The 19023-nt window shown below is 44.5% G+C and overlaps 1 protein-coding gene and 1 pseudogene across 1 annotated transcript in view; one reads left to right on the forward strand and one right to left on the reverse strand.

The window, feature by feature from the left end:
- LOC140185019 (uncharacterized) overlaps positions 1-19023 on the forward strand; it is a 777523-nt gene that overhangs the window by 564842 nt on the left and 193658 nt on the right. The window lies entirely within an intron of this gene.
- Positions 1-19023, reverse strand: part of LOC140185478 (probable G-protein coupled receptor 139) — a 51875-nt pseudogene that overhangs the window by 1732 nt on the left and 31120 nt on the right.

Genomic DNA, 19023 nt, shown 5'->3' on the forward strand with positions numbered 1-19023 from the left:
TCTGGAAAAAGTGTCATTAAAGACAGGAGAAACGTTCTTGGCGATCGATTGTGGTGCAGGAGAGACAGAAAATCTGATAGAAAGGAAGGACATAAGCCGGGAGGATGTGGAATCGATATGGGTAGAGCTGCGTAACACTAAGGGGCAGAAGACGCTGGTGGGAGTTGTGTACAGGCCACCGAGCAGTAGTACTGAGGTCGGAGATGGTATTAAACAGGAAATTAGAAATGTGTGCAATAAAGGAACAGCAGTTATAATGGGTGACTTCAATCTACATGTAGATTGGGTGAACCAAATTGGTAAAGGTGCTGAGGAAGAGGATTTCTTGGAATGTATGCGGGATGGTTTTTTGAACCAACATGTCGAGGAACTAACTAGAGAGCAGGCTATTCTGGACTGGGTTTTGAGCAATGAGGAAGGGTTAATTTGCAATCTTGTCGTGAGAGGCCCTTTGGGTAACAGTGACCATAATATGGTCGAATTCTTCATTAAGATGGAGAGTGACATAGTTAATTCAGAAACAAAGGTTCTGAACTTAAAGAGGGGTAACTTTGAAGGTATGAGACGTGAATTAGCTAAGATAGACTGGAAAAAAGCCACTTAAAGGATTGACGGTGGATATGCAATGGCAAGCATTTAAAGGTTGCATGGATGAACTACAACAATTGTTCATCCCAGTTTGGCAAAAGAATAAATCAAGGAAGGTAGTGCACCCGTGGCTGACAAGAGAAATTAGGGATAGTATCAATTCCAAAGAAGCAGCATACAAATTAGCCAGAGAAAGTGGCTCACCTGAGGACTGGGAGAAATTCAGAGTTCAGCAGAGGAGGACAAAGGGTTTAATTAGGAAGGGGAAAAAAGATTATGAGAGAAAACTGGCAGGGAACATAAAAACTGACTGTAAAAGCTTTTATAGGTATGTAAAAAGGAAAAGACTGGTAAAGACAAATGTAGGTCCCCTACAGACGGAAACAGGTGAATTGATTATGGGGAGCAAGGACATGGCAGATCAATTGAATAATTACTTTCATTCTGTCTTCACTAAGGAGGACATAAATAATCTTCCAGAAATAGTAGGGGACAGAGAGTCCAGTGAGATGGAGGAACTGAGCGAAATACTTGTTAGTAGGGAAGCGGTGTTAGGTAAATTGAAGGGATTGAAGGCAGATAAATCCCCAGGGCCAGATGGTCTGCATCCTAGAGTGCTTAAGGAAGTAGCCCAAGAAATAGTGGATGCATTAGTGATAATTTTTCAAAACTCGTTAGATTCTGGACTAGTTCCTGAGGATTGGAGGGTGGCTAATGTAACCCCACTTTTTAAAAAAGGAGGGAGAGAGAAACCGGGGAATTATAGACCGGTTAGCCTAACGTCGGTGGTGGGGAAACTGCTGGAGTCAGTTATGAAAGATGTGATAACAGCAGATTTGGAAAGCGGTGAAATCATCGGACAAAGTCAACATGGATTTGTGAAGGGAAAATCATGTCTGACGTATCTCATTGAATTTTTTGAGGATGTAACTAGTAGAGTGGATAGGGGAGAACCAGTGGATGTGGTATATTTGGATTTTCAAAAGGCTTTTGACAAGGTCCCACACAGGAGATTAGTGTGCAAACTTAAAGAACACGGTATTGGGGGTAAGGTATTGATGTGGATGGAGAATTGGTTAGCAGACAGGAAGCAAAGCGTGGGAATAAACGGGACCTTTTCAGAATGACAGGCGGTGACTAGTGGGGTACCGCAAGGCTCAGTGCTGGGACCCCAGTTGTTTACAATATATATTAATGACTTGGATGAGGGAATTAAATGCAGCATCTCCAAGTTTGCGGATGACACGAAGCTGGGTGGCAGTGTTAGCTGTGAGGAGGATGCTAAGAGGATGCAGAGTGACTTGGATAGGTTGGGTGAGTGGGCAAATTCATGGCAGATGCAATTTAATGTGGATAAATGTGAAGTTATCCACTTTGGTGGCAAAAATAGGAAAACAGATTATTATCTGAATGGTGGCCGATTAGGAAAAGGGGAGGTGCAACGAGACCTGGGTGTCATTATACACCAGTCATTGAAATTGGGCATGCAGGTACAGCAGGCGGTGAAAAAGGCGAATGGTATGCTAGCATTTATAGCGAGAGGATTTGAGTACAGGAGCAGGGAGGTACTACCGCAGTTGTACAAGGCCTTGGTGAGACCACACCTGGAGTATTGTGTGCAGTTTTGGTCCCCTAATCTGAGGAAAGACATCCTTGCCATAGAGGGAGTACAAAGAAGTTTCACCAGATTGATTCCTGGGATGGCAGGACTTTCATATGAAGAAAGACTGGATGAACTGGGCTTGTACTCGTTGGAATTTAGAAGATTGAGGGGGGATCTGATTGAAACGTATAAGATCCTAAAGGGATTGGACAGGCTTGATGCAGGAAGATTGTTCCCGATGTTGGGGAAGTCCAGAACAAGGGGTCACAGTTTGAGGATAAAGGGGAAGCCTTTTAGGACCGAGATTAGGAAAAGCTTCTTCACTCAGAGAGTGGTGAATCTGTGGAATTCTCTGCCACAGGAAGCAGTTGAGGCCAGTACATTGGCTATATTTAAGAGGGAGTTAGATATAGCCCTTGTGGCTACGGGGATCAGGGGGTATGGAGGGAAGGCTGGGGCGGGGTTCTGAGTTGGATGATCAGCCATGATCATAATAAATGGCGGTGCAGGCTCGAAGGGCCGAATGGCCTACTCCTGCACCTATTTTCTATGTCTATGTTTCTATGTTTCTCATTAAATATGCAAAATCAGCATTTAAGATTGGCAGGATCGATATCTCTGACGGATATTTGTGCACAGTCATCAAGTTGGAAGCTTGTCAAATGATCATAAACAGTCCACACCGGTTAACACACAGAAACACCAAACAAGAATTGCTCTGCTCACTCACCAGGAACTCCAATCACGGCAATGAACACGTACAATGTTTTCTGCACACTCCTGTAACTTTCCCACATTGAAGACATGTTCGGTGCCCAATAATCCGACTCCCTGTGCTACAGGCGATCTCCCGAAATGAAATGTTAAGGCAGCAGAAGCCTAGGGTTTTTTAGTACCATTTTACGACTCCACAGGGACAGACATAAACAGATTTATAAATAAAGAGTTTCAAATTATTTCCGTACCGATTACGTCAGACGTATGCAATCCCCGCGGTGGCAGTTAGTGATTTTTTAGTCAATTAATTGTGAAACGGCAAACAATGGATAATGTGATGTCCTCAGGCCTGTAAATTTGGAGTAACATTCATCCAACAAAGGGAACATTGTCTTAAATACCATCAGACCCTGTTGTTTGTCTCGGTGTGACTTTTGTCCATCAGTTGAGGAATTGGTAAAACAGATCGACTAAGAGTAAAACGGCCGCTCCACTCTGATTCCACACCAATTCCGATCGTTCCTCATCTGAATGCAACTACAAGCACGAAAAAAAAATTGCAGATGCTGGAAATCAAATCAACACGCACATTTCAATTCTACTTCTCATTCTCATTCCGGCACGTCAGTGCATGACCTCCTCCAGTGCCGTGATCAGGCCACACAGGTTAGAGGAGCAACACTTTATGTTCTGTCTGGGTTGGCACAAACCTGATGCCATGAACAGTGATAACTAGAACTGCCGTTCATGCGCATCCCGCCCCTTCACCATTCTCCAACTCCCGTTTCCTTCCCTCCCCTTATCTCCTTTCCTGCCCATCAACTCCCTCCGGTTCTCGCCCTTACCTTTCTGCCATGATCTTCTACAGTCTCATTTAAGATTTTTCTTTCTCCAGCCATTTATCTTTTTTTAAGAATTAACTTAACCTCTGCCCACTCCCGCTGTCACCTATCTCTTACCACATTGTACGTCTTTTTCACTTCCACTGCCCCGCCATCTTACTCCGAATTTTATTTTTATTTTCCAAGTCATCATGGATTTCAGCCCGAAACGTAGACAATACTCTTCCATGGGGTCTCTACCGAGAGGGTAACCGAGAAAATGTCTGTTGTGGTGATGAATAAACACTATCACCACCAACCGCAGCATGACCCAACCCGAACCCTACACCGTGGCGTGCAAACTCAGAGAAGCTGGGGGTGTGTATGGATGAATCATAGCACCCTGTATCTTCACCGGGACCCACTCCAAACTCTGCCCCGTGGCGTGCAAACTCAGCAAAGCTGGGGGTGAGTATGGATTAATCAAACCTCCCTGTATCTTCACCAGGACCCACCCGAACGCTACCGCATGGCTTACAGTCTCAGCAAAGCTGAATGTGAGTATGGATGAATCAAAACTCCCTGTATCTTCACCGGGACCCACCCGAACGCTACCCCATGGCTTACAAACTCAGCAAAGCTGAATGTCAATATGAATGAATCAAAACCCCCTGTATCTTCACCGGGACCCACCCGAACGCTACCCCATGGCTTACAAACTCAGCAAAGCTGAATGTGAGTATGGATGAATCAAAACCCCCTGTATCTTCACCGGGACCCACCCGAACGCTACCCCATGGCTTACAAACTTAGCACAGCTAAATGTGTGCATGGATGAATCAAAACTCCCTGTATCTTCACCGGGACCCACCCGAACGCTACCCCATGGCTTACAAACTCAGCAAAGCTGAATGTGAGTATGGATGAATCAAAACTCCCTGTATCTTCACCAGGACCCACCCGAACGCTACCCCATGGCTTACAAACGCAGCAAAGCTGAATGTGAGTATTGATGAATCAAAACCCCCTGTATCTTCACCGGGACCCACCCGAACGCTATCCCATGGCTTACAAACGCAGCAAAGCTGAATGTGAGTATTGATGAATCAAAACCCCCTGTATCTTCACCAGGACCCACCCGAACGCTACCCCATGGCTTACAAACGCAGCAAAGCTGAATGTGAGTATTGATGAATCAAAACCCCCTGTATCTTCACCAGGACCCACCCGAACACTACCCCATGGCTTACAAACTCAGCAAAGCTGAATGTTGGTATGGGTGAATCAAAACCCCCTGTATCTTCACCGGGGCCCACCCGAACTCTACCCCATAGCTTACAAACTCAGCAAAGCTGGGGGTGAGTATGGATGAATCAAAACCCCCTGTATCTTCACCGGGGCCCACCCGAACGCTACCCCATGGCTTACAATCTCAGCAAAGCTGAATGTGAGTATGGATGAATCAAAACCCCCTGTATCTTCACCAGGACCCACCCGAACGCTACCCCATGGCTTACAATCTCAGCAAAGCTGGAGGTGAGTATTGATGAATCAAAACCCCCTGTATCTTCACCGGGACCCACCCGAACGCTACCCCATGGCTTACAATCTCAGCAAAGCTGAATGTGAGTATTGATGAATCAAAACTCCCTGTATCTTCACCAGGACCCACCCGAACGCTACCCCATAGCTTACAAACTCAGCAAAGCTGAATGTGAGTATGGATGAATCAAAACCCCCTGTATCTTCACCAGGACCCACCCGAACACTACCCCATGGCTTACAATCTCAGCAAAGCTGAATGTGAGTATGGATGAATCAAATCCCCCTGTATCTTCACCAGGACCCACCCGAACGCTACCCCATGGCTTACAATCTCAGCAAAGCTGAATGTGAGTATGGATGAATCAAAACCCCCTGTATCTTCACCAGGACCCACCCGAACGCTACCCCATGGCTTATAAACTCAGCAGTCTGAGCTGGGGTGTGGGTATGTATCTTTGATAATAACACACCGTAACCTCACCAGCACCCACCCTGAACCCTATCCCATGGCTTGTATTTTAGCAGTCTAAGCTGGGGTGAGTATGTGATAATAATCACACACCGTCGAGCCATACCACACGACGGAGAGCTGGAGAGGCGGAGAAGAAGGCTCCGTTATCGATGTGTGTGTACATCATTGGGTGTGTGTCTAGGTGTGTATGCCTTTGACTGTATGTGTGGGTATATGTCTGTGAGTGCGTGCCTGAGTGTGCGCGTCTGGTGTTTATTCGTGTGACAGTGTGTGTGTTTAGAAGTGTGAGTTTGTGTTTTTTCTGCCTGTGTCTGGCAGTATCAGTCTGTGTAGGTTGGCTGTGTACGAGCCTTTGTCATTATTTGTTTCTGTGTGTGTGTGTGTGTGTGTGTGTGTGTGTGTGTGTGTGTGTGTGTGTGTGTGTTCTTGTGTTACTGTGTCTGTGTGGGTGTTTATGCTTTTCTCAGTGCTGTTTGTGAGTATGTGTGTGACGGTGTGTATGTTTGAATATGGCTACTGAGTCTGAATTTGTGTGATTATACGTCTATGTCGGTGTGTGAAAGTTTGTGTGTGTATGTGTGTGTGTGTGTTTGTGTGTGTGCGCGCACGCGTCAGCGGTGTGTGTCTCACGTGCCTTTGTGTCTCAGTACTCGTGAGTGTCTGTGTGTGCTCGTGAGTTAGTTGCAGAGTCTGTGTGCATGTGTGTGCGTCTGTGTCTATGTGTAGGAGCCTGTGTGTGTTTGTGACTATAACTGTCTGTGCCTAGGTCTGCTTTTCTATGTGTGTGTATGTGTGTGTGTGTGACTCTGTTGTATGTGTATGTCTGGATCTGTTGTTGTTGCATGTCTGATCCCGTTGTTGTTTCTTTTGGATTTTTATGTGATAATGTGAAGCACAGTGCACGTTTGTCTTCTAGTTTGATGAGTCTATTTGTGTATGTTTGCATGTCAGCGTGTGTATTTCGATGTGTGCATGCTATGTGCGTGCACGGTGTGTATGTGTCTCTGGGCCTGTATGTTTGAGTGTGCACAAGTATCTGTGGTTGAGTATTTCTGTGTGATGTTTCGGTGTCTACGTGTGTGTGAATGTGTGCGTGTGCGTGTGTGTGTGTGTGTGTGTGCATCTGCGATACTGTCTGCTTGTGTGTCTGTATGCGTGCCTCTGAGTCTGTCGTGTTGTGTGCGTGTGTATGAGTGTTTAAGCCTTATTCCCTCTGCGTTTATGTGTGTGTTGGTGGGGGGGGGGGGGTGCCAGTGTGTGTCTATGTCTGTCTATGTATGTCACGGCTCCTTCTACAGTCCCCGTGCGTGTGGGTGGCTGTGTGTCTCTGTCTGTGTTTGTGCCAGTGCCTGTGTGCGTCTCTGTCTATGTGTGGGAGTCCGTGTTTGCGCGTCGCTGTAATAGTCTGTGCCCAGTTGTGCCTCTGTGTGCGTATCTGTGTGTGTCTGTCTGTTGTGTGTGAGTGTGTGTGTGTGTGTGTGAGTGTGTGTGCGTGTGTGTTTGTGTGTTTGATACAATGTCTCTAAGCCTGTGCATATGTGTGTCTCTGTGTTCGTGTTTCTATTCAAATATTAAATTAACATCATACGTACATGTCACCCTATACCACCTTGAGATTCAGGCTTTGCAGGCATTCACAGTGGAACAGAGAAATGCAACAGAATCAGTGAAAATCTACACAGAAAGACTGCCAGGCTAACCATATGCACACGGATTTGAGGGTGCAAATGGATTTGCGGTGGGTAGGTCAATATGGGTTGCACACCGATTTCCCGGTTCTGGAAGACTGCGATTTTGGAGTTGTGACGAATCTCATGGTTGTTTCGTTTATCGATACTTCAATAAGAGATCTACTTTGAAATTTGTTCTTGCTATCTTTTAAGGTGGTGGCAGTCATTTTGTAAAATAGTTGGAATAATTCTTGTTTTGGGATAATCTAATTTGCAAGTGGGTCCATCAGCGGGGTTCGAGCTGCGCACGGACTTCAGTGTCCTCATGGGTGCGGGGTGTCTGCAGAACTGGAGGTGTGCCGAACCCCAAGCATGTTTCATTTATAAATACGTTAATAATAAATTTAGTTTGAACTTTGACCTCAGCTCGTGTTTTTTTTAATGGTTCAGTTTGGGAACTGTTTGAATTTGTTTCTTCCTCTGGGATTAACCAATGAGCATGTGGGGTTGTCAGCGGGTTTGGCGTGCGCTCTTATTTGCCCATGTGCGTATATTTAGGGGTGCACATTTGTGGACGTGCAGGGATTTCGAGGTGGGTCGTCGAATACAGGGTGCACACGGATTTGGGGTTACACACAGATGAGCGTGTCCCGACGTATCAAGACTTGCACACCCATTTTCGGGTACATGCCGATTTTTAATGCTGAGGCAGCTGTTTTCTGAACTGCTTGAAGTGATTTTTGCTCTAATATTCATGTGTCCGCACTGCTTTGAGGATCCACGCAGATTTAGGGGTACGTTCCTGAATATCGGGTTCACACAGATCTAGTGTCCCTAGATTTACAGGTGTATTGTCGAACATGGCGGTGCAAACGAATCTCAGATTATACACAGATACGGGTATAACGGCGAATTTGAAATTGCACACGACTTCTGTATGTTTTAATGACAAGACAGCCATTTTGAGAACTGCTGGAAAGGTTTCTATGTCTGCAATAATCCAATGCGGGTTTGGGGCACACATTAATTTTGGGGGCACTCTTATTTGACGATGTACGCAGATTTTGGGGCATGTCTTCCAACATGTGGCTGCACACAGATTTGCATGGCATCGGTGCATTTGGAGGAGTGAAGAAATCGTTTCATTTATAGATAGTTTATAACTCAATCTTTAAATGCACTTTAAAATGAACTTTGCTCTTGCAATTTCTTTAAGGTGGTTTTGAACTGTTTGAAATGATTGCTCATCTATTTGACAACGAATTGTGAATATGGGGGTTTCAGCTCGTTTGCCGATGCTGAGAAATTTGGGGATGTGCGCACGGTTAAGGCGGGGGGGGGGGGGGTCCTCAAATATGCGGTTGCACAAGTCGGGGTTTCGGTGGATATGGGGTTCTCACAAATTCAAGATTGTTTCGTTAACCGAAACTTTATGAATAAATGCACATTAAATTTCGTAGTTTGTCCTTTCTGCTTTTCGTTAGTTGGAGGCTGCTATTTCGTGGAGTGTTTGAATTTTTTTTCTCAAGGATAATCGAATAAACATGTGAGATTAACAGCCGGTTTGCGGGTGCGCGCAAATTTGGGGGCGCGCACTGATTTGGGTTGTACAAGGATTTGGCAGCGGTGCGGTTTTGGGGCTGTGAGAATATTTCTGGGTACAACCAGATTTGGGTCTATTGGTGGGTGGCTGTGTGTGCGTGTGTGTGTGGGGGGGTGGGTGTAGTTGGTTAACAAATGTCAAGTTGTCCACTTATAGAAACTTGAAGAATTAGTGCACTTTCAACGTTGATCTCTGTTCCTCTTATCATTTAGATATCACCAAGCTACTTTTTGAAGGGTGGGAAATGATTTCTGCTCTGATATAGTCTAATGTTCCTGTGGGGGTGTCAGCGGAATTAGCGGTGCCTAGGTACTTGGTGATGTGTACAGATTTAGTGGTTTGCGGGTGTATGCGGACACAAATACTCCAGGTACGTGTTGCTTTGGGAGTCCACAGAGATATGGGTGAGGGTACAGATTTGGCTATGTGTGTAGATTTGTGTGTGTGTGACGAGGCATATAGGTGCACAAAGATTTGCAGGGGAATGGGAACCAGAGTGCCAGAGCAGATAGTGGAGCGGGGGTGAAATTAAATTATGTTAAAATACATGCAAAGTCACAAATAGGAGGATTGTGTGTGGCGGTAGTAATCTTCTGAGGTGTGTCTATTTCGATGCAAGGAGTATTGTGGGGAAGGCTGACGAGCTGAGGGCGTGGATTGACACATGGAATTACGACATTATGGCCATTACTGAAACTTGGCTACAGGACGGGCAATACTAGCAGTTTAGTGTTCCAGGGTTCCAAGATTTCAGACGTGATAGAGGCAGAGGGATGAAGGGTGGGGATGGTGATGGCATTGCTAGTCAGGGAAAATATTACAACAGTACTCAGGCAGGACAAATTAGAGGGCTTGTCTACTGAGTCCTTATGGGTGGAGCTGAGAAACAGGTAAGGGATGGCCACATTAGTGGGATTGTATTACAGACCACCCAATAGTCAACGCGACTTGGATGAGCAAATCTGCAGAGAGATAACATACAACTGCAGGAAACATACAGTTGTGATAGTAGGGGATTTTATTTCTCACATATTCATTGGGCTTCCAATACTGTTAAAGATCTAAACGGGTTAGAGTTTGTAAAATGTGTTTAGGAAAGTTTTCTAAATCAATATAGAGAGGTACCAAATACAGAGGAGGCAATATTACAACTCATATGAAAAAAAAACAGTTAGGACAGGTGACGGAAGTGTGTGTAGGGGGACACTTTGGTTCCAGTGATCATAACACCATAGTTTCAACTTGATCATGGATAAAGATAGATCTGGTCCTCGGGTTGAGGTTCTGAACTGGAAAGAAGCCAAATTTGAAGAAATGAGAAAGGATGTAAAAAGCATGGATTGGGACAGGTTGTTCTCTGGCAAGGATGCGATGGGTAAGTGGGAGGCCTTCAAAGGAGAAACTTTGAGAGCGCAGGGTTTGTATGTTCCTGCCAGGATTAAAGACAAAGTGAATAAGAATAGGAACCTTGGTTCTCAAGGGATATTGGAACTCTGATAAAGAAGAAGAGAGAGATGTATGACATGTATAGGAAATAGGGAGCAAATAAGGTGCTCGAGGAGTATAAAAAGTGCAAAAAAAACTTAAGAAAGAAATCAGAAGGGCTAAAAGAAGACATGAGGTTGCTTTGGTCGTCAAGGTGAAGGGTAATCCAAGGAGCTCCTACAGGTATATTAAGAGCAAAGCGATAGTAAGGGATGAAATTGGTCCTCTTGAAGATCAGAGTGGTCGGCTATGTATGGAACCAAAGGAAATAAGGGAGATCTTAAATGGGATTTTTGCGTCTGTATTTACTAAGGAAATTGGCATGGAGTCCATGAAAATAAGGAAAACAAGTAGTGAGGTCATGGAACCCATACAGATTGAAGAGGAGGAGGTGCTTGCTATCTTGAGGCAAATCAGAGTAGATAAATCCCCCATGACCTTATAGGGTATTCCCTCGGACCTTGACGGAGACTAGTGTTGAAATTGCAGGGGCCCTGGCAGATATATTGAATTAAATGAAATGACACATCGTTATTGTCATTGCATAGTACAATTTGTCATGCACCAATACAGCGAAAATGAGCTGGTAACTCTCGTACTCAATGCTATAAAACAACAAATAACATAAATAAACAATAAATAACTCAAGTAACCAGCCAGTACAAGCAATGTCCAGCAGTACAAAAGCGCAGCTCAGATACATGACAGTCATAAAACCAGTATTAAAGTATCACTATGGCATGTCGGTATCTACGGGTGAGGTGCAGGAGGATTGGAGGATAGCTCATGTTGTTACATTGCTTAAAAAAGGCTATAAAATTAATCCGGGAAATTTTAGGCCGGTCGGTTTGACGTCGGTAGTCTGTAAATTATTGGAAGGAGAACTAAGAGATAGGATATACAAGTATTTGGATGGACAGGGGCTTATTAGGGAGAGTCAACATGGCTTTGTGCGTTGTAGGTCATACTTAACATATCTGTTAGAGTTTTTCGAGTGGGTTACCAGAAAAGTGGATGAAGGGAAGGCAGTAGATGTTGTCTACATGGACTTCAGTAAGGCCTTTGACAAGGTTCCACATGGGAGGTTAGTTAGGAAAATTCAGTCGCTTGGTATACATGGAAAGGTAGTAAACTGGATTAGACATTGGCTCAATGGAAGAAGCCAGAGAGTGGTAGTGGTAGTAGAGAATTGCTTCTCTGAGTGGAGGCCTGTGACTAGTGGTGTGCCACAGGGATCAGTGCTGGGTCCATTGTTATTTGATATGTATATCAATGATCTGGATGATAATGTGGTAAGTTGGATCAGTAAATTTGCTGATGATACAAAGATTAGAAGAGCAGTGGACAGTGAGGACAGTTTTCAAAGCTTGGAGAGGGATTTGGACCAGCTGGAAAAATGTGCTGAAAATGGCAGATGGAGATTAATACAGACAAGTGTGAGGTATTGCACTTTGGAAGGACAAACGAAGGTAGAACATAGAAGGTAAATGATAGGGCACTGAGGAGTGCAGTAGAACGGAGGGATCTGGGAATACAGATACAAAATTCCCTAATAGTGGCGTCATAGGTAAATAGGGTCGTAAATCGAGCTTTTGGTTCATTGGCCTTTATAAATCAAAGTATTGATTATAAGAGTTTGAATGTCATAGGGAGGTTGTATAAGGCATTGGTGAGGCCGAATTTGGACTATTGTGTGTAGTTTTGGTCACCAAATTACAGGAAAGATACTAATAAGGTTGAAAGAGTGCAGAGAAGGTTTGCAAGGATGTTGCCCGGACTTCAGAAACTGAGTTAAAGAAAAAAGGTTGCATAGGTTAGGACTGTATTCCCTGGAGCGTAGAAGAATGGGGGGAGATTTGATCGAGGTATATAACATTATGATGGGTATATGTAGCGTGAATGCAAGCAAGCTTTTTCCACTGAGGCTAGGGGAGAAAGAAAAAAAAAACAGAGGAAATGGGTTAAGGGTGAAGGGGGAAAAGTTTAAAGGGAACATGGGGGTGGGTGCTTCTTCACACAGTGGTGGGAGTGTGGAATGAGCTGCCGATGAAGTGGTAAATGCGGTCTCACTTTTAACATTAAAATAAAAGCTTGGACGAGTACATGGATGCGAGGTTTATGGGCAGTAAATGGGTTTGGCACAGCCAAGAAGGCCAAAAGGCCAGTTTCTGTTCTGTAATGTTCTGTGGTTCTATGGTAAACGACTATCGGACCCTTAGAATCTTCAACGCTGCGCCTATCGTTACAAGTGATAATTATTTAAGGATGAAAGTGCACATAGTAAAAATATTGAGACGAAAAATTATTCTATTTGAAATGCACAAACTCTGGGTTATAGAGGAAGTATATTGAACGTTCTTGTTTGAAAGTGTGAATAAACAAAATTAAACATAATTGTTATATTGTGATTTTTCCGATGGAGCGATCTTTATTGCACGATGACACAATTCAAATAAATATTTTACCTGAAGTGTTTGTTCAGTGTACTGTCACTGATGTGACTGACTACGTGGTATGATTAATTGCCAGAGTCCACTTTCCTCTCCTGTATAAGAGCCTGTAAAAGTCACCAGTAGATATCCGCAGTTGGACTATTTTCAACTGATTACCAACTCACAGAAAATGGTATATTCAGCAATTTACTACATCGCGAGTATTTACTATCCTGTACTAGCAGCGATTGGTATCCCCGGTAAGTAACTGGAATTGGCTATTACCGTATGCGCATTGTTTTCTTCTTGCAGCATTTGTTATAGGTTGTGCCTCATCTGACGAGTGTTTTAAGTCTGTTTAGATTTAAGTAAATACTTTAATTTATTCCTTCATTTTTTTTTCCTTCTGGAATTGTCACTCGTTTTTTTATGTCCGATCATTTTGTCAATATTAACAATTGATTGAGTTTTTAATATTGACACTGTTCCAGCATTTTATCTTACTCCACCTTCCAGCTTTATGAGCACGTATTGTTTCTAAATCTGATTGTGCATTAATATAGAAACTCAAACGTTTAGTAAAACAAAAACAAAATATTTAGCATTGTTGCAACTCTCTCTGCGAGCTCCCTGGACCTTAGAAAGCACTCAGTTTCTTCCACACTGTCTTTATGCAACAACAAAAATATTAGTTGTTATTTGTTTGTCTAAGTGTCATTGAAATAGCGACAGTAATGTGCAAAGCTCTCACATTTAAACGTGCCGTCCTTCTTTGGGCGGTTTACATTTCGATAAGGTTAAATAAGATAAGAATTATTTTATTTCTTATATCCATCTCACAACATAAAGTTGATTCCCCACCGCAATATAGAAGACTCAAGTTCATTTGGCAACTGCAGATCGGAACATGCATTTAGTTCTGCTGTTCCTCCACTTACAAATGTTATCTCCGAATAAACAGTCTCCCTCAGCTCACTTTATTCCCGCAACCTATGAAACCTTCACCATTCTCAGCTAAAATGATGGGTCTGTCTGAATCAGTGGGTCGATATCTGCTGTCAACTGGGAAGCTGCGGCTCAACTTTTTCTCGTGTCCCTCACTGTCATCAATGGAAGGACAGCGACGGAGCCCCTACGAGCAACATTTCCACTCTCCAAACCGAAGTCTGCCAACCGGCATACGGTCTGAGGTCACTTAATCGGATTCAACATATTTCTATGCATGCATATCAAGTACAAATGATCAGGGTTTCTGCGCAAGAACCTAACACTTCTTTGCTTCTTACAGTTAATTCAGTGGCGATTGTGATCCTGTCTCTGGGAAACTGCGGTCTCTCCAAAGGTATCTCCCTTTACCTGGTGGGAATGGCAGCAGCTGATTTAATATGTGTTATTGTTGCTGTTGTACTGTGTGAGATCAATAATATTTATGTTTATGCCCCTCCTTTGCTCATTACACCGGTTTGCACCGTGACGCATGCCCTGAGGATCACAGCCATGGACTGTTCTGTTTGGCTCACGGTGGCTTTCACGTTCGATCGCTGTATTGCAATCTGCAGTCAAAAGCTGCGGGAGCGATACTGCACCGAGAGGACAGCGACTATTGTGATAGTAATTGTGTGTTTAGGAAGTTGTGCGAAGACTGTTCCATTATATTTTGTGTTAGAACCTCACGTTATCATTGGCAACGTACCTTGGCGATGTATTTTGAAAACTGATTTCCTTACTTTACCAGCATGGAAAGCATACCAGTTGTTTAACACTATCACGACACCTTTATTGCCAATCAGTTTGATTCTGCTTTTTAATGCTTTAACAATCAGTCATATTATCGCGGCAAACAGTGTTCGCCGGGGGCTCAGGAACAGCAGAGAGAAAAAGAATGATCCAGAGATGGAGAACCGGAGAAGATCAATAATGTTGTTGTTCGCTCTCTCCGCCAATTTTGTACTGTTGTGGATCCCCTATATTGTATACACCATGAACTGGCAAGTTCAGAATTACTCTTATGCAGACAGATATTTAAACACCCCGACATATATCCTGCAACAGTTTGGGTTCATGTTGCAGTTTCTCTGTACCTGCACCAACACGTGTATCTACACTCTGTCACAGAGGAAATTCAGGGAGGAGCTGAACGGTGGAGTCAGACATTTGGTTAAGTTATGTGGTCGGCTCTGTGGATGAACGCAAACCTCATGGCAAGCTTTGAGGGGAGTTGAAATGCATTTCTATGTGACCCAGAGTCCTCTATTTTTCTAAGCTTCATGTCCCTATCCAGGAGTCTCCTAAAAGACCCTATTGTATCTGTCCACACCGCCGCCGGCAGCCTATTCCACGCACCCACTAGTCTCTGCGTAAAATACCTACTCCTGACATCTTCTCTGCACCTATTTCCAAGCACTTTATAACTGTGCCCTCTCGTGTTAACCATTTCAGCCGTGGGAAAAAAGCCTCTAACTATACACATGATCAATGCCTCTCATCATCTTATACACCTCTATCGGGTCACCTCTCATCCTCCGTCGCTCCAAGGAGTAAAGGCCGAGTTCACTCAACCTATTCTCATAAGGCATAATCCCCAATACAAACAACATCTTTGTAAATGTTCTCAGCAACCTTTCTATGGTTTCATCATCTTTCCTGAAGTGAAGCGGCCGGAACTGAGCACAGTACTCCAAGTGGGGTTTGACCAGGCTCCTATATAGCCGCAACATTACCTCTCGGCTCCTAAACTCAATCCCGCACTGATGAAGGCCAGAGCACCTTATTCCTTCTTAACCACAGAGTCAACCTGCATAGGAGCTGGCTACTTATATATTAGATAAATCTTTTCATTTCTCTGCAGCCTGTGAGCGAATGTTAGTAGGTTCCCGGTTCCAGTAAAGTCAGCAAATTAATGCGAGAAACAGCAGGAAGGCGCTGACCTAATCGAGACTACAGCATAAGTGTTATTTAACGTTTTGGATTAATGCCAGAATCGGGGTCAACGAACATGTAAAGCCAGTATGATTCTGTTTAAATTGGTAAAATTCTATTCAAATTCACCGGAAAATGGATCATTCCAGGGATTTCTGTGACACCTAGATAAATGTGCCTGAAACATGGAGAACTGATGCCAGTTAAATGAGCTTGGACACCTACAATTTTCATTGTAGCAGTGCAAAATATGCGACAACTGTCTTTTCATTCAGAAAGGGCGCGGTCTTTTCCAAAGCTAAAACTGCACGACACCCCAGTTTGATCCCTAAATTGAGATGTTCAGCAGTCTTACTGAGAGGGGATGTTGCCAGAAATGCAGGTGTTGCCTGAGAAAAAAGGCTTCCCACCGCTTCTTGAGTAACGTCGCCCAGGGTTACAGGGAGAATGCGGGAGAATGGAGATGAGAGGGACAATAAATCAAACATGATGGAATGATGCAAGGATGTATTGTTGAAAGTTTATACACCACTGATGAGTGTTATGACAAAGTTCCAATCCCCAGTCTTAGAAAATATCTGCGGAAACTGGAGTGGTTTAAAGACAATTCTTGGAGTGAATGGGTTGTCATGTCCATGCCTGGTTCTGGGGTCCGAGCCCGAGGCAAGACCCAGGTACTGGGTCCTTGCCCAGTCTCTGGCGCGGAGTCCATACCCTAGCGTCGTCATGTCTCCTCTAGTTCTGGGAGCCGATTCCGAGTCCAAGCCCAGACCTTTGGTCCCAGCCTAGTAGTAGTCCTGAGTCCTTGTGCAGTTCGCTACTCCTGCTCCTGTCTAGCTCTCCTAGCTCTCCTGATATCGAAGAATAAACTAAATTTAATTAATCTCACAAGATATGTCTTGCATTTGGGTCCACCCTTGCTCCCACTGCCCCCGCCATTGTGCCGCTCTCTCTCTCTCCAACGGTACAACAACAGCGACTACTTCGAACTGCACTAAACCGAACTGAACTCTGCTTCACTTAAGACTGATCATTTTACCCCTAGACTGCGATAGAGGTTGGTTGATTCCTATTACTCTATTTCTGTGTATATATGTATACTATCATTGCTAACCTGTTACATTTATATCGTTGCGATTAGTGTACTGTATTACTTATTTCTTTAATAAAACTTTATTAGTTCCTAGTAATCACAGACTCCAACAAGCGTTCCATTTCTGCTGGTTTAGCAACCCAGTTACGGGGTACGTAACATAAATAGGGATCTCGTCCGCGATTTTGAACGCCAAAATTTGGGACTGAGTAAATTGATTGGGTTAAAATTCCCGAACGAAAAACAAGAGGGCAAACAGCAGAAATGGAGATTGAGTAATTTCTAAAGGCGCCAACCTTGGAGGCATTAGAGGATGCCAGGAAATCAGAATTGGCGACTGTTGCAAAACGGTTGAATATTTTTAAGGGGAAACCGACAATGAGGAGAGCTGAGATGCACAGAATTATCGTTGAGCGTTATGTATCTAAAGGTGTGTTTCCCCACGGTTTGCTGGAGGTAGAGTCTATGAGCAACCCTGGTGGAGAAGTAGTGCAGCGGCAGATGGAAAAATTAAGACTCGAGCACGAGTTATGAGTGAAGCAGCTAGAACGAGAAGAGAGAGAGAAGCAATTAGAACTAGAAGAGAAGCAGTTAGAACGGGAAGAGAGATAGAAGGAAGGGGAGTTTGAGCTGGAGAAGTTAAGGATGGCGCTAAAGAGGGGCCAAATGCCGAACCAAGGTGGAGGGTTCAAGGCGACCCAGGGGGTTAGGTTGGTTCCCCCATTTGAGGAGGCCGATGTTGATCGGTTCTTTCAACATTTCGAAAAAGTCGCTGCAAGTCAGGACTGGTCGAGGGATAAGTGGGCTGTTTTGCTTCAGAGCTTGCTTAAGGGGAAGGCTCAACAAGCTTACTCAGCCTTGTCAGCAGAAGATGCCTAGAGGTATGATGTGGTTAAAGAGGCGATACTCAGGATTTGAGTTGGTCCCAGAAGCATACCAGCAAAGGGTCCGGAATGTGAGGAAGCAGTGGGTCCGCACGTATTTAGAGTTTGACCGTGAAATGCAGATGTATTGTGAGCGTTGGTGCGCCTCGAAAGGGATAACTGGGAATTATGACAGACTGCTACAGCTAATACTGATTGAGTAATTTAAAGGTTGTGTCCCTGAAGGTATGAGGCCCTATCTAGATGGAAAAGAGACAGAAACCTTAGCCGCAACTGCTAAGTTAGCGGATGAGTACGCGTTAACACACAAAGCAAAGTTTACCCCGAATAAAAGCTACCAGAAGGGTAGTCGAGGGGGCGGAGAAAGTCCGCCGGAAAAGCCAGAAAGTAAGCCGGGGACTAGTGAGAAGGATAAGGAAGACAGGAAGCAGTTTGGTAGGAAGTCTCCTGGGGTCGTATGCTATAATTGTGGGAAAACCGGACACCAGGTGTTTTGCCCCAAAGAAGAAGACGGGGAAAGGAAAAACGACGACTCCGACTGGCTGTATTGAGCCGGCAAACAAACCGCTAGGCGAGAAGAGGTCTGCTAGAGTTCAGGAAGGGCGCCAGAAGTTTATTTCGGCCGGATTGGTGTTGGTGGAGGAGGGGTCAACCTCAGTTCCAGCACGGATCTGGAGAGACACTGGGGCTTGTCAGTCATTGATCTTAAGGAGAGCGTTAGACTTTAGTTCAGAGACCGAGACTGGGGAGGTCAGTGTGATAAAAGGCAATGGGAAAGGGACTGAAGCAGTACCTTTGCACCAGATGCACCTGAAAAGTGATTTGGTCTCCGGACCGGTCACGATAGGGGTGAGGCCCGAATTACCGGTGGAAGATGTGGAGGTCTTACTTGGTAACGACCTTGCAGGTGGAGATGTGTAACCAGCAGTAAAGCTGACGAGCAAGACTGACAGGACTGAGGACCCGCCCATGGATTCACAGGTTTATCCCGTTTGCGCAGTAACTCGGCGCATGTTGAGAAAGGCTGCCGAAGCGAATATAGATTTAGCTGAGACGTTTTTACCAGCCTTGTACCAGGAGGGGTTAGAAGATGAGAAGAAGGAGCATAGTGGAACGGAAGGAAGTGATGGAGTTGAGGTAGATTTATCAGTAGCGAGGAAGGAATTTATACAGGCACAGGAATGAGACGAG

This window comes from Mobula birostris, chromosome 20 (genome assembly GCF_030028105.1).
Source record: "Mobula birostris isolate sMobBir1 chromosome 20, sMobBir1.hap1, whole genome shotgun sequence".
Lineage (NCBI taxonomy): Eukaryota > Metazoa > Chordata > Chondrichthyes > Myliobatiformes > Myliobatidae > Mobula > Mobula birostris.